This window comes from Gopherus evgoodei, chromosome 3, assembly GCF_007399415.2.
Source record: "Gopherus evgoodei ecotype Sinaloan lineage chromosome 3, rGopEvg1_v1.p, whole genome shotgun sequence".
NCBI lineage: Eukaryota > Metazoa > Chordata > Testudines > Testudinidae > Gopherus > Gopherus evgoodei.
In genome coordinates this window covers 132,715,946-132,730,413 of record NC_044324.1, presented here as the reverse complement: position 1 = coordinate 132,730,413, position 14,468 = coordinate 132,715,946, and the positions used below count along the sequence as shown (strand labels likewise).

At 43.4% G+C, this 14,468-nt stretch overlaps 1 protein-coding gene across 6 annotated transcripts in view; it reads left to right on the top strand.

Annotated features, from left to right (window-relative positions):
- The first annotated feature begins 816 nt into the window (after positions 1–816).
- The window catches only part of AGPAT4 (1-acylglycerol-3-phosphate O-acyltransferase 4), a 129,918-nt gene continuing 116,266 nt past the window's right edge, over positions 817–14,468 (top strand). For 4 of the 6 annotated variants that reach the window (XR_003999646.1, XR_003999645.1, XM_030556699.1 and 1 more), the window contains exon 1: positions 817–937. The gene's annotated coding sequence lies outside the window, so the exon portion shown is untranslated. Of the gene's footprint in view, positions 938–13,712; positions 13,749–14,468 lie in introns of those variants that run through there. The other 2 variants (XM_030556698.1, XM_030556697.1) reach the window with 2 other exon arrangements.

Here is a 14,468-nt window from a genome sequence, read left to right as displayed (position 1 = left end):
GATCATATGGACACCTATTCAGCTTGTCTCAGATCCACTTTTTATAAAAGATTAGCTCCTTTAGAGTTCTGCATGGTACTGAGGATTTATGCCAGGTGTGAAACACTCTCCATGCCAACTGAAGGACTCACCAGAATTCTTACCGGATTGAGCCCAGATGCTCAATTCCCATGTTCTAGATCTAACACACAGCCTCCAATCAGTGTATGAGGACACAACAGGTACAGTATGACTAGCAGCACTTATTCTCATTTAAAAATGCTCAGTGTACTGAAAAAGTATATTTGTATCAGATCAGCTGTGCTTATATTTTAATATAGTATTCTTCTAAAAAGTCTTAGTCACCTGTATATTTGCTTTTCTGCCTCAATTGTTGCATCTCCTGTGTTTCTTGTAACTTAGAGGAGGAAAAGATGCAGCTATTGCTTTGCATAATGCAAATTGATCATATCCCTTTTTAATTAATAATGATGTAATTTACCCAACGTGTTTAGGGCATGACACTAAAACCACTGCTAGCATGGAAAGAAAGATAAAGTTTTCGCTGTAAATGGAAGCAACAGGATTAAAGGGATAGAAAAAAAGTGATGTACAATAGGCTTTTGTTTGGATTCCGGCAGGAGGTTTCTGTAGCAGTGTGTTTTCAAACATGAACCACTTCCTTCTACTACTTGCTGGGGGAAGGGGTGAAGTAGCCATCTCCTCTTAACTGCTGAATTGTAGCTTTAAAAGGAAGTGACATGTGGTGGGGAGAGACGTCAGCTGAGAACCACTATTTTTTTTTTTATGGACCACCCCAGGGTGGAGTCTGGCTTTCTTTCCAGTGTTGGCTGACTTACAGCTCATGCAAACTAGTGGCAGTTTCTGAGTCTCAGCCTCTCTCTCCCTTTCTGTCTCTGGTTTCTAAGCACACATGTCAAGGTCTGGCAGGCGCAAGGTATGTGATCTGATATTATTCATGCTACTTCCAAAGAACTTTGCATTTGCTTCTTCTTGGCTAGATTTCTTTTAAAAAAGCACGAAGACATTGAGTGCAGAGAGTCAAAGGACAGAAAGAAGCAGGCTAGAATGAGGTGTTTATGTGAGCAGCATGTGGTTAGAGGCAAGCAGCATGTTTGCTGGCTCATAGGAAAGAACTACTCTGATCATTTTCCCTTTTTCTTTTCTCCATTTGTGCAGTACCTTGGTTTCAATATTTTTTACTACATTTAATCATTTTGCTTGAAAAAGCTGAAGCCGACTAGAATTTTCCTGCTACATATTGGCTCCCTTTGTGCCATGCAACATGCTCTTTCTTTTCTCCTTAGTGTTTCCATGGAAACTACAAATACCATGGACCTTGCCCTAAATATAAATATCTATATTTCTTTCACAATTTTGCATTTGTTGAACGTTTTGGATTGATATTTGCTAGGATGCAGCATGCAATTTGTTGTCTCCCCTCCACTTTCATTTTGGTTTTCCCCTATCACAATAGAGGAGGTTAGAGGAGGGGGGCAGGGAGGGATAGTGTTGCCTTGGAAACGGACATTTGTGACCATCTATTCACAGCTGCTTTCATGGAGATGCTTTCTACATCAAGAGGACTGTATCATGCCTAGATAGTTAGCTGTTTGAATAAAATGTAGGTATGTATTGAAATAAATGCAGCGTATTCGTCTTCCCATTGGACCTAGAAGAATTCCATAAGCCATAAGAATCTGAGAGCAATGTTTAGAAATAGTGAAGAAGAGGCTGTGTGCTTAGTGCTGGATATTTGTTTTAAAGTTTTGGTTGGCTTTTTTGTTTTAAAGCTGTGGTTTTCTGTAAAAATGAATATATTTAGCCTATCAACAGTAATAAGAGTAGGTCAACTTTGCCTGCACAACACTGCATTGGTTAGTCCAAATCTTTACTATAGAGCAGAATTTGTCAAACTGTGGTCCATGAGCTCCATTCAGGTGGTCCGTGGTTAGTTCCCTCCAAGTTGCGTGCCTGAACGGTTGCACATGAGAGAATGAAGGGCCACCCACCTAATTAGTGGAGCCGCGCTGGTGTGGCTCCAGTAATTAGTTGCCTGGACCCTGAAGAAGATGCACATGTAAGGTGAGGTGGTGGCCTTGAGGGGATTGGGGGTAGGTGAGAGGGGGCAATGAGGCAAAAAGATGGGGAGGAATTTGGGACCTTTAGGGCTGCGGTGGCCAGAGAAAGAGGTGACATTCCCCAGTTCCAGGGCTGCGGCTGCCCAGGGAAGATGGCCCCTCCTTCCCAGCCTCAGCTCTGTGGTAGGGGAGAGATCTCCTCTCATTCCCAGCCCCAGTGGGGAGAGAGGGTACATCCATCGCATTAGAGAGGTAAGACTACTGATATTAAAATCTGAGTTATGTGCTTTTATTTGTAGAACAAAAAAGCTATTTTTTTTTGTTATATAGCGCTTTATCCAAAGTGCTTTACAATAGTTAGCTATGGTATAACAACATTTGGAAAGATCATCAAGCGGTCCTCTCAGACTCTCAGCAATTTTCAAGTGGTCCGCAAAAAAAAACAAACTTTGAGAACCATTGCTACAGAGCACTGTTCAGCTGTGAAATGATCCATAAGAGGATTGATTCAACAAGTGAGTGTTTACCCATGTGTGTACAAAACAGTAAATGAGGATTTGTTCCATTCTGACCAGAACTTTATATTCTGTGCATTTGGTTTTTGTCTCATCCCATATTTATTTATCTTGCATTTCCAAGACCTGTACATGCTTAATAAGATGATTTATGCACTTCTAAGACCGTGATTCAACTAATGCTGGCAGTTATACCAAGGGAACATAACCTCAATCTGGACTGACAACGACTGCCACCCCAAACTGAATATCACTTGCAAAAGAAAAAATTAAGAGACCAAGAACCAAACTTTCTTCTCTTTGACACCAGAGCAGTCCCACTGACTTCCATGTGCTTACTCCAGTGTAACTGAGAGGACAATTTGGCTTCAGGTGCCTGTGGTTTCTGTGTGTATTCCTTAATTTGATACAGAACTAAGGTCCAAAATCATGCTATGTTTTTCTTATATCTTTAAAATTTAACAATGTAAGTGCAGACACCTAATCACATTTTAAAAACTGCAATAAATATGCAGGAAAAGTGAGACTACAGGTACAATGCTCTGCAAAAAGGGACATGCATAATCTTTAGTGATACTCTGGCATGGGAAGAGATTGGAATTCAACCACTGGTTCATAGGGAATATCACATTGTAAAGTATGCAGTGACCTGAACAGAGAAAAAGTATTCCAGTTGGCTGATGGATGGGATTGCTCTTCGTGAATGTACGGCTGAGCTAAAACTGTTGTCCAGGTTTTTAATAATCACTAATAGCTGAATAATGAGTATAATTTGTAGAATTTGCCGAGAACTTAAAAATTGTGTGGTAACAGACTGTGAATCCAAGTGATAATTCAGCGTGATGATATTCTGAACAAAAAGAGGGTAAAGAACTCTCAACTGTGCTTTTAGCTGTTTCCATACCTTCACACTGACTCAACAGACAGGCTAGCCTTCAGAGTCATATTTGGAGTTATTACGTAGGCTGTTTTGTGTTGATTTGTGTTTGGGGATGTTGTGCTAAGAGACTTGTGTTGATTTGTGTGGATGGCAGAAGGGCCAAGTAATCCACCATCTGTGTAGTCTCCCTCATACAACCAATTAAAATTATGCATGCAAATTAGCTGTAGGGTGAGATTGGTGACTACTTGAGTTACCTGTGATATCACAATGGTTTAAGACTCTCAGCATGGCATAGCTCCATGCCTTACTATAGATGTACACCTCATGGGAGTAATCTGTAAAGTTCAAAATGGCGAGAACTTTAAAAATGGAAGGTAACAGACTGTGAAACCCAGTGAAGATTCAGCCAGCTGATATTCTGAACAAAAAGAGTTCTCAATCAAGCTTGTAGCTCCTTTCATTGCCTCACACTGACTGAATAGACATTCTAGGCTTCAGAGAAACACACAGAATATCATTATAGAGATGCTTTCCATCCGTAGAATCTCCCAAGTGTTTCATAAAAAAGCTGTAAAGGATTGTATTTTACAGGTGTGGAAATTGAGGCACAGAGAGATCATAGGCGCAGACTCCGTGGGTGCTCCGGGGCAGCTGATTTGCAAGTTGGGTCTCGCCTACTATAATCACATGCCTGAAATGTTGGCTGTTTCCCCATCCCCAGTTGCAGTTGTGAAGGAAGGTGTCACCTATTTGTGGGAGCTCCCTCCTCTTCTGACACTTGAGATCACTGTTCTCCAGGAACAGTGGAATACTTCAGCATTACAGGAGCTACCTTTTATTTCTTTTCTATGGCTGATGCTCACAGCTCATAAAGGTGTTTTCAGGTGGGAGACAGTCTTCAGGCCTCTTTTTAGATGACTTTCAGTTGGGTAGGGAAAAACCTACCTTTTGCTGAGCTATAGGGAAGAGCTGAGCATGATCAATGCCTCCTGCAATGCTTTCAAGCAGGGTGAAAGCAACCCAGTTCTGCTTTCTTGTCTAGGGGTGAAGGTGTTGTGTAAGGATTTCTGCAGGCTGTTGTCAGACTGAAGTGCATCTTTGGAATATGAGGCAAATTTTCCAGTTTAGGAGTATCACAGAGTTTCTAGGGGACTACACCCACTGAGGTAATCTGTGCTTGCGCAAGGCCCTTAAATAGAGTATGGTTATTGTGGGAAAGGTGTATCCCTGTTGGAAATAGAAATACCTATGTGGAGTGACCGTTGTCTGTCGGTCATGTCATACCACTTTAAATTTCTCAGTGCATTACAGGTTGCGGTGTCATAGTAGGGTAGGGATTCTGTCACAGGTATCTTTGATGACAGTCAGGTGGCTGGCCTGGGCCGTACTCAGGGGAGAAGGGTGTAGTCTCACATAATGTGCCCTGATTTTACTGCTTGACATTGGAGGCAAGGTAGAACACTCTGTGCAGCACTCCTTGATGAGGCTTTCTAACCCTGGAGGACACCATACCAGCCCTCCCAGCTCTGCCCCTGAGGTCAGTATAATGAAACCATGCATTACAGCCAAGGCATAATTACTGTATTATACACACATGCTATATAGTGCTTTACATCCCCCCACCCTACCCCCAGCTAAGACTAATGTTGCAACACCTTCAGCTTCAAAAACACTAGTCTCTGCCACTTGAGCTAAAGGAGAACTCCCCTGGTTTATATATCTCTTATCCTTACTTTGGGTCAGCACCAAGAGGGCAATATCAGCACACACTAGTCTGTGTGTTGCATTAGGATATGCTAGAGCACGGCTGGGCAAACTTTTTGGCCCGAGGATCACATCTGGGTATGGAAATTGTATGGTGAGCCATGAATGCTCATGAAATTGGGGGTTGGGGTGCAGGAGGGGGTGAGGGCCCCAGCTGGGGGTGCAAGCTCTGGGGTGGGGCCAGAAATGAGGTGTTCAGGGTGTACAAGGGGGCTCCATGCTGGGGCAATGGAGTGGGGAGGATGGGGGCTCCAGTTGACAGTGCAGGCTGGGGATGGGGGTGCAGGAGGGTGCTCTGGGCTGGGACCGATGTGTTCAGAGGGTGAGAGGGGGATCAGGGCTGGGGGGTTGGGGCACAGGAAGGGGTCAGTGGTGCAGGTTCTGAGTGGCACTTATCTCAAGCAGCTCCCAGAAGCAGTGACATGTCCCCACTCTGGCTCCTATGCAAAGGCTCTACATGCTACCCCCATCCTATTGGCCGCAGTTCCCAGCTAATGGGAGCCGCAGGGGCAGCACTTGGGGTGGTGGCAACATGTGGAGCCCTCTGGCTGCCCCTGTGTGTAGAAGCCAGAGCAGGGACATGCTTCTGCTTCTGGGAGCCATGCAGAACCATGGCACATGTGGAGCAGGGCAAGGCCCGGATCCTGCTCCCCAGAAGGCGCTTGAAGGCTATATTAAAACATCTGAAGGGCTGGATGTGGCCCTCAGGCCATAGTTTGCCCACTCTGGCACTAGAAACTTGTGTTAGGCACTATGCCTCCATCATCAGTAAAACACTCATTAACAACTGCAATTTCCTGACTTTTGTGAGGAAGGGTCCTAGAGACAGCTCTGTCTGCTTGGGCTTCATTTCCACTGTTACTATATGAGGAAATCCTAGTTTCATGGGTGGCTGGCCCCTTTGAGGGGAGTTAAGGGCCAGTCTGTCTGTGATAGAGAACAAACTCATCTCTGCTCACCTGTAAGTAACTAACTGCCTATGCAGCTAATTGGCTAACGAGCACCTGGACCTTGTGAAAGGCTACCAGAGCTGCTAGGGAGAGTAATTCCTGTGGAACAGAGAAGGTGAGCAGTTAAGGAAAGGAACTCAGAGAGGTATCTCCTAGCTAGCTGCAGGAGGCTCAGCCTGAAAGGAGCTGTATGCTGTCTGGAAAAAAAAAAACTGTAGCTGCCAGGAAGCCCCTGACTCTAGGTAAGGAATGAACGTTGAGTACCTTGTGTTGAAAGGGCCTGTCTGTGGAAGTGAAACTCAGATAGTTTCGGTCTTCTTGCTATGATGCTTGGGTGAAAGTTTTTCTTGTGTCTGTTGAACTTTCTGTTATTAAATTTGATTCGGGGGGGGCATTTGATACATAAAAGCTTTGTTGAACTTATTGGTGACCCCACTACAGAAATTAAGGCAGGGCTGCACGGCCAGGGATGTGCAGGGATAGCACAGAGCTTTTACACCAAAATACAGTTGGAGAGCAGCATTTCAGGTACCCTCTGTAACATTAGTGTGTGGAAACTCAACCTGCAACAGGACTTCCTGACAGTGAGGGTGTTGTGTGGCCCTTCCAGTTATGTTTTTGGCACAGGTATACTGATTTGGTGCTCGATGGGCTTGAGACCACACTTACTTGCTACATGGCATCAGGATAGTAGTAAGAGAGGGTCTGTGCGCTGTCTTCCTCTACCCCCAAAAAGTTTGTCCTGCTGCTATGCTGGAAGGACAGCTCTTCAGAAGTTCCTGACTCACTTCATTTTCTCCACACTTGGCTCTTCAGAAAAGAGATGTGGAGATGTCCGGGACAGTGAAAATGAAGTGAAACAGAAGCATTGGGTTTGGCGGGGTGGGTACCCTATAGAGGGTCACTTCTGGGAAAAAAAGATTTAAAGGAAATGGTTGCAAGCATCTGAATGTGCAAAAAAGGAACCAAAAACCCTATGTTAGAATTCAGGCAGCTGTCTAGAAGATAGGGCACCTGATTAGGAGTCAGCAGACCTGGATTCTCATGCTGTCACTGGCTTGCTATTTTGCCTTGGGGAAAAATTACTTCAACAATCTGTGTCTCTGTTTACTCCCTCCCTCCCCTCATATGATGAGACTGTAATCCTCCAGGATTGGCCTGGAATCTTCTTGAATTGGCATTGATCTCCCGGTGACTGTTGAAAGCAATCTGAGAGACTTTAATAGGATATTTTAAGAAAATGACATTACATCATGGGGGTAGCACACACTCAACCCAACCTGCCCCTTCCACACACAGTTACTCAAATGTCTGGAGACATCCATACTAGAGAGCCAGTGCCATTCGGGTTGTTGCTTCCCATTTCCACATGGCAAGAGGGAGTTGTGCACAGAGGGTCACATCTACATACAGACCCTGTAGAAGATCATTGTCTATGAATCATGCTGACATTGAGGCTCGTGTAGCTTTGGATGTCTTGAGATCAATACAATATTACGTCTAAAATAAAGATTGAAACAGTCTTTGAATATCCACAAAGCCATGTATTTCTGAGCTAATGGCAGGGCCATCTTAGAAAAGTAATATCAATGCTGTCAAACCTACAGCTGAGTGAGGGGAAAATGGGAGGGACACCAATGTAATGTGAGATTTACTGCTGAAGTTCCAATGTTACATAGTGTTGAATGTGAGTTTTTTAATACTGGCTCACAGCTCTATTGGCAGTAGGGTGACCAGACAGTAAGTGTGAAAAATGGAGATGGGAGGTGGGGGGTAATAGGAGCCTATATAAGAAAAAGACCCCAAAATCAGGACTGTCCCTATAAAATTGGGACATCTGGTCTCCCTAATTGGCAGAGTTACTTGAGTGCCTAGGGGTTCAGTGTCTCTGCCCCTCCCCACCTCCAAAATCACAGATGTAGCCAGGACACATTAGTCTTCCCTCCTTTTCCCCAGGAACCTGCTACCGACCATTCCCCTAAATATTTCCAAAAATACTTGGACCATTTCTTCAGTGTGCTACATTCTCTCTTGCTCTCCCCCTGCAATCCATCTTAACAGGACCCAGCACCTGGGAGTTTGGGACAAGTGGAGAGTGTCTCACACTGAAATTTGAGTCTACCAACTGGGCTCTAAGGGCCTACTCCAAAGTTCATTAAAGTTGATGGAAAGACACTTGGGGCAGATTTTTAAAAGTATTGTAGGTGCCTGAAGAGTGAGATTGGTGTTTTTGAAAATCCTACCATGAGTGAATCTGCATCTTGAGGTACCTAAATACCTTTTTAAAAATCTGGCTCCCACTGATTTAAATGAGTTTTGAATCCGATATAATTGAAGGATTCTGCTGAAGAGGAGTTCAGATTGTTTTGAACTGGTCCTGGCTTTGCATTATGAGAATACAAGTACTTTCATAGTTACTCTGCATTCTGCTACTTTGAGGGGTCAAGTTTTCCAAACTGTTAGGGTCTAATCCAAAGCCTGTTGAAGCCAATGGGAGTCTTGTCTTTCAACAGACTTCACTGGGCTTTGGATCAGGCCTCAAATGAGGTTTGTTGTGTGTGGTGTGTGTGTTTTTTTTTGTTTTTTTTTAATTTTTTATTTCAGCTTTATCCTCTGCATTCCAGAACCCCTGACAGACCTTCATGCTCTAATGCCCTAAATTCTGCCAATTGAATACCAAGGATTTTGCCATCCAGTTTCTCAAATTAATTGATTTGACTAAAGTGCAAAAATCTAATCCAAGATTATAATCCACCAATTCCTTGACATTCATCTCTGAGATTGAGCTGCGTGAAAACTGTGTGTGTAAGGATAGTTGGATGGGTGGTAAAGCAGTGCTACTGTCAGTTAGGCTTTATCTGCCATTCATATGTTTGTTCTGTGTGGGTGCAGCGCAGGCTTCTAATGAGAGATTTTCTTTTGAACCCACTGGAATGGAGTTTTGGCTTGGTGCATACATTTTTTTTTTTTTTTTTATATTTTCCAACTGCTGGGTATTGCCTGTTGGTGATGGAAGTTTATATCTCTGCATAATATATGTTGAAGACTGTTTTCCTCTTCAGTTTAATAAGATTTATCATTGTTTTCTTTTTTTTAACAAGGCATGGGTATTTTATTATTCCTTCTGTGTGTGGTTCTATTCTATCTCAACTCTGTATTTGCATGTAATATTTTTATTATGAAAGTTACACTGCTTCCACCAGTTTTAAACTTTAATCCAATGTCAGGGATAAATGGCATAGTACTTAATTTGGAGAGGTATCCTATGTGATACTCTAAAGATCTGTCTTCAGTTGATTATCTCTTCACATGTTAATGAAATTTGCAGTCAGTATTCAATCAGGAGTATTCAGTAAATTCAAACACTTTGTGGAGAATTTACAGGATTTTTTTTCAAATTTCACCTTTTATCTTCAACCCATATTATTTTGAACTAACTTATTTTCATTTGTAATCAGTAGAACTGTGCTCTCAGTTTGAGCAGTGCTACTAGTAGTAATGTCTAGGTCTTATAGCACTTTTCATGAGTACATCTCAAAGTGCTCTCCAAAGGAGGTCAGTATTGTTATCCTTATTTTACAGATGGGGTGCAGAGAGGTGATTTGCCCAAGGTCACCCAGAGGCAGGAATGGAAGCCAGGTCTCCCGAGTCCCAGTTCAGTGTGCTGTCCACTGGGCAACACTACTTCCATAATCATGATTATGCTACCTGTATCTGTATTGCTGCTAATGGTGCAGTAGAAAACTTAAATATTGGAATTACTTCTGCAAACTGTGATGGTTTTCAGTACCATCAATTTCCCAGGTCACTGGCTTTGTCCTCTTTCTTTTTGCCACTTCCAGGATCTTTTTTAAAAAGATCCCCCATCATCAACCGCAAGCTAGTATTCCCAAGACAGCTTACACTATTCAGAATCTATATGATCAGTCCCTTTTCTGCAGTGAAATTGGGAGCTAGACTCCTGCCAGAAGTTCAAGGAGGGCTGGCAGAATTTTATTTTTATTTTTTTAAATCCACATAATTCCAGAAAGTATGAACAGGTTGCTGAGAAGGAACACCAGTGGCTTGGTCTTTGAAGATGTTTCTCAAGCAAACTGTGTTGTCATCTTTACAAATGACTACTGCTTACCTTCTGGATATTGTGACTAAAGTATCCAGTGGTGTCTTTTTGAGTCAGCCAGCTTTCCAGGTGGGAATAATGAAGGTCTTATGTACATCATATTACTACTGCTACATTTTGGACTTTAAGGACCAGATCCATAAAAGTACTTTGGCACCTAAGTCCATGGTTTAGTCCCTAAGTTCTAGTTTTGGCTTCACTGTGATCCAGAAAACCCCTGCTTGATTGCTGCTGAACTTTATAGGCACCTAAACTCAGTGCCTAAATATTCTGTGGTAAAAGTTCCCTTGGTGCTTAAGTTTCTGCCTCTGGGCCTGTGTGCTTCTGCTTCATCTGATCCAGTAGGCATGCTCGGCGATTGCCTACTGGATTGGGTCCCATTCAAAATTCAGGAATGAGGTGGTGGTGTCCATCTTACAACTTCGAGCTCAGTTAGAGCACTCACCTGGGATATGGGCAACAGTTCCCCCTTCTGCCTGAGAGGAAGGAAGGACTTGAACAGGGATTGTTCTGATGTGAGAGTCCCCCAGTCTGTCCTGTTGAAGCTATTGGATAATGTGTAATTTTTTCATTGGAGCAGGAAGACTGGACTGTGGGTCTCCCACCTCCTTGGTGAGTCCTCTAAGCACTAGGCTGGAGTGTAATTTTGGTATGCATGGGTGTCACGTTGCATAGGCAGGGGGAGGCATTGCCTCCCTAAACAGCCAGGTGTGACCCCGCCCCCTGCCATGATACTCCCTGTGTACAGCGGCAGCTCCAGTTCTCCTGGCTCTGGGTCCCGCCCTCCTGATACTCCTTTGGGGCCTGGGGCTAGCCATGGGACTGGGCCGGTGGCTGCGATGTAGAGGGTGCGGGGGTGCCACTCTGGGCTCCAGTGGAGCTCCAGCAGGGTCCTTGGATGGAAGAGACAGGGCTGGGGGCTAGCCTCCCCAGCTGGCAGTTCATGTGCTGCCCATGTTGGTATGTCTACACTGCAATTAAAAACTCATGGCTTGCCTGCGATAGCTGACTCTGGCTCAGGCTAACGGGCTGTTGAATTGCACTGTAGATTTTTGGGATCTAGCCTGAGTCTGAATGTCTGCACTGCAATTGCATCCCCTTCGCCCAAGCCAGCAAGCCCAAATCAGCTGGCATGGGCCAGCCACAAGCTTTGAATTGCAGTGTAAACAAACCCTCTTTCCCTGGCTCGATGATGCTTTATTTATCCAAAGTGAAACTGAACCTACATCTTTCACATCCCAGGTGAGTTTCCTAGGCTCTTAAAAGTTAGGCACTGCAGTGCTCACGAAGTCCCTTTGTGGAGCCTGGCCTAAATTCATAACCTCCAAATCATAATAGAGACCCACCAAACTTACTACTGAGTACCCTGTTTTTATTCCTTCCCCTTCCCACCACTCAGAAATAAGTTAGGATCAGATTTTATAGGGAGAGAGTGGACTGGATCACACTCTGTGTTCGTACCTGCTAAGTTATCCATTGGCACCAACAGACTCCATCTACCCTGGGTTTCCCTCTGTGTAAAATAGGGATAGTAATACCTCAGACAGGTGCTGTGAGGCTTAGTTCATTCATGTTTAAGTGGCTTCAGCACCTCCATTGAAAGGAGCTGTATTAATGCAGCAATAAATAAATTTTAAAAATCCTACAGTTTCCTAATTGTACACCCAAAAGGACCTGATCTTGCAAACACTTCAGTAATTTCACTTGTGTACACATATGGGTAGTCCTGCTGGACTCAGGGGTGACTAGTTGCCTCAAAACTGCTCATGCATGCAAGTGTTTGCAGGACATAATGTGTTGCTTGTGTGGAATTGTAGTAAAACTATTTTTTTTTAAATGGCTTTGTCATTTGTCTTTAAGAAAAATCAAGGGCTCATGGGTAGGGACTGGAAATAAATGTTTAAACTCCAAAACTAAATAACATGTGAGAATTCACCCTTGTTCAAGACAGCAAGGACTACACTCTGTGAGGTTCGAAGGCAGTAAGACACCTGGAGCTTCTGCTAACCCTCTGCTCAGGTTGCATCTGAAGAAGTGGGCTGTAGCCCACGAAAGCTTATGCTCAAATAAATTTGTTAGTCTCTAATGTGCCACAAGTACTCCTGTTCCCTCTGCTCAGGGTGAATTTCACCCATAGTTTTCATTTTAAAACAAGATAGCAACATTTTTGGGGGGAGGGGGAGGATTCCTCTACTTTCTTCCAAGCACACTCAGCAAACCACTTTCAAATCTATCTCTAAGCTTCAGTGCAGCCAAAAGAACTTCTAGGCCCAGAGAACAGTAGAAAACTTGGAGCTGTCTTACCTTGCATACCCTAAATAATGCCCATTTCAGAATATTACCCTTTTAAAAGAGGTGTGAACTCAGTGATGATTGGCACCCCTGGATCATCATCGTGTCCTGTATCCAGTCTACTGCTTGCTCCAACCCCCTCAGAAATGCTGAGCTCCATGCTCTTTGCACACACCTTCCCCTGCCTGGCCACCTGCAGCATTGCTCTCCTTTCCCTCCCCATAATTCAGCATTCATTGTTCCACTCCCCACATTCCCTGGCACTGTCATACTGCTGTGAACAATTAGTTGGATTTAATTGATGCTTTTCAGAAGCATTATGTGAAACTGCTTCACGTATGGCCGCTCCCTTTGAAAATGACTCGGGTGGCTGCTTCCAGTCCTCATTATTTATATTATCGTATTGCCTAGGAGCCCCTGTTATGGACCAGGACACCATTGTTTCTTTCTCAGCTTGCCTTCATCCACTTACCTTGCTGTGCTCAGATATGTGCAAGCATGCACTCACTTCTTACTCGAGAGAGAGAAGCAGCGTTCAGGGTGATAGAGCAGACAGCAACATCCCTCTGCATTGTTAGCAATGGAATTAAATCATAAAGAAAGAGCAATATGCTGTGGGAAACAACCTGGAAAGAGCTTGCACTACTCCTTTACTTCCGAAAGCGGGCAAAAGGTTTTATTAGTTAGCTATTTCTGGGCTTATTTTTCCCCTCTTACAACAACCGGGGCACTGTCAATGTTATTATTTTAATAGACCAACTTTTTAAAAATTCCAGTTTGTGAAGGAGCACTCTCTAAACAATTCCTTTTAAAATTAAGTGTGTTCCTACTTCCTTGTTTATGACTATAAAGCTCTTTCAGCAAAGGATGAATTTAGTATAAAGGAGAATTGAGCATAAAGGTCCTAGTTGAGGAAAGCATCTCTCTTTAGGAAGGTACTTCAGCAATAAGAACTGCCATAGTGAGTCAGACCAAAGGTCTGTCTAACCCATTATCCTGTCTTCCAACAGTGGCCAATGCCAGGTGCTTCAGGGAGAATGAACAGAACAGGTAATCATCAAGTGATCCATCACCTGTTGCCCATTCCCAGCTTCTGGTAAACAGAGGCTAGGAATGCCATTGAGGCACCTATCCTCCATGAATGTAAGTAGTTCTTTTTGTGAAGCCCAAGACTATAACAGGGTTCATAACATCCTTAGGTAAAGAGTTCCACAGGTGCATTGTGTGAAGAAATACCTCCATTTGTTTGTTTTTAAATGTGATGCCTATTATGTCATTTGGTGACCCCTACTTCTTGTGTTATGAGAAGGAGTAAATAACATTTGCTTATTTACTTTCTGCACACCAGTCACGATTTTATAGTCCTCTATCATATCCCTCTTTAGTCATCTCAGTTGAAGTCCTAGTCTTCTTAATCTCTCCTCATTTGGAAGCTGTTCCATGCCCCTAAATCATTTTTGTTGCCCTTCTATGTACCTTCCCCCCCCCACTTTTTTTTTTTTTAAATGAGGCAACCAGATGTGCATGTAGTACTCAAGTTGTGGGCGTACCATGGATTTTTATAGAGGCAATATATTTTCTGTCATATCTATCCCTTTCCTAATGATTCCCACATTATCTATTTTGACTGCCTCTGCATGCTGAGTGGATGTTTTCAGAGAGCTGTCCACAATGATGCCAAAATCTTTCTTGAGTTGTAACAGCTAATTTAGGCCCTCATTTTATATATATCGTTGAGATTATTTTCCACCGTGCATTACTTTGCATTTATCAACACTGAATTTCGTCTGCCATTTTGTTGCCCAGTCACCCAGTTTTGTGAGGTGTCTTAGTTACATCCAAAGCAGATTGCAAAGAGTTAAA